This window comes from Sinocyclocheilus rhinocerous, unplaced genomic scaffold (assembly GCF_001515625.1).
Source record: "Sinocyclocheilus rhinocerous isolate Xijiao unplaced genomic scaffold, SAMN03320098_v1.1 scaffold955, whole genome shotgun sequence".
NCBI classification, from domain to species: Eukaryota; Metazoa; Chordata; class Actinopteri; order Cypriniformes; family Cyprinidae; genus Sinocyclocheilus; species Sinocyclocheilus rhinocerous.
Window position 1 is genome coordinate 914,447 of NW_015646369.1, and position 2,016 is coordinate 916,462.

The window sequence follows — 2,016 nt, forward strand, 5'->3', positions numbered from 1 at the left end:
AGAAGTGCCCACGATAACAATATCGTGCATATTCATTACCGTGATATATCGCATTACCGAATACCGGCACATGTCTAATGGGGATATGGGGGGATTCTAAAAAGCTTAACTCATCTTTGCTCATCGGGATCTTACAAAGTTCTGTTATAATCAGTGAAGCTCTAAACTGCACAATGAATCTCTTATTTACATCGCTTCTGCACTTAGTCATGAGATGATTTACAAGCGTGCATAACTGCACTTAGGTCCTGTGTCCACCAAAGCGTTTGATGCTATATCTGTTTTGCTGCTATATCTGTTTAATAAATTGCAATTATTGACGTTTTTTTTTCTCAACTCTCTAACCATTAGGCCACGACTTCCCAAAGTATCTGAGGGACACGTCACACATATAAAAGAGAGAAAAATGAAGAGAAAGAGGTCAGGTTCAGGGGCAGCAGGAGGCAATCGGAGGTGGAAGTTTATGTCCATTCTAAACTTTCTGGAGCCTTACATCCAGGACAGGGATGCCTTGTGTAACATTATTTTATCCCGGGAGGCATAAGTGTGGTCTGTCAATGCCTGGAGCTCCCACTGAGTGCAGGCATCACTGTACTGAAGGGGCAGCTGCAATGGCTCCATTTGCGGTCTCATGGTCACCTTGCTCATCATCTGCAAAACACAACACTGAAGTCAGTCAGATGCTCAGGAGAAACTGATCAATTCTCCACCCCCTATTTACAAAAAGTAGCAAAAGTATTTTGTACATGGCACCATGGTGTTTCAGTCGCAGTACAGTGGTATTTTTATTCAATACAATCACAGTACCTGGCTTTAAGGGATAGTTCACCCAAAAATAAACATTTCCATCATTTACTCAACCTCGAGTTGTTCTAAACCTGTATACATTTCTTTGGACTACCGAACACAAAGGAGAATATTTGGAATAATGTTAATATACAAACTATTCTCGGATCCCATTCACTTCCATAGAATTATTTCTTACTACTATAGAAGTGAATGGGACCCATGATGTGCTTGGTTACAAACATTCTTCGAAATATCTTCCTTTGTGTTCAGCAACAAAAAGAAATGAACACAGGTTTGGAACAACTCGAGAGTAAGTAAATGACAGAATTTTTATTTTAGCTATCCCCCTATGCGCTTTTTTGTAACAGGTTTCTACTGCTATCAACAACTTTAGCTTAGCACTAAATATTATTCATGCCCAATAGGAGTGTCATCGATAAAGAAATAGTTTAAACAATGTCTTTTGTTAAAGCACATAACTTAACAAGAAGCTGTAACATACAGTACCTGTTTGTGGATATATCCTGACGAGACGTCGCCTCAGAGTCTTCACTGGAGCATTGTTTCTCGGGGAATGGATGATTTTCCGTGGGTCTGCCATCAACGAAGTGGAAAGAGCAAACGTACGGAAATTTCGGTGGTTTCTTTAAGTTTAAGGCTTTTAACCAAAGCCGACGAGCTTCTTCTCCCTTCGGTGTGGCGTGCAAATCATAGGGACCAGCAACATGTTAAAGTATCTATATTTCAAACTGCACTAGGCCTAATAAGCTAATGTCAACTGGATTTACTAGATTTACTGGATTTATTAGTCTCTTGAACAGTTCACACAGCGTTCGGAAGCAGACTGCAGCACTCTGAGGGGGAGGACAGATGAAATCAGATTGGTTTATTGTGCTCCGTGCTCCACCTCCCTGAGTAAAATGAAAACGGCTGCCAATCCAAGTACAAATCAGAATGTGTTATATTTTGAGTTTATTGCCTCAACAGGAGTTCCACCCATGCAGTCTAAATAATTCAGTGGCTTTGTAAATATCACAACAACAAATAACTATAATCTCTGAATATCACAAAAAGTGATTGTTGAGTTGTACATACCAAAATGAATGCCTCAAAATCCTTTTATGTTTGTCAAAACATTTAATGGGATAGTTCATGCAAAAATTGTAATTGTCATAATTTACTCACTCTCGAGCGGTATGATTTTCTTTCTTCTGCTGAACATAAAAT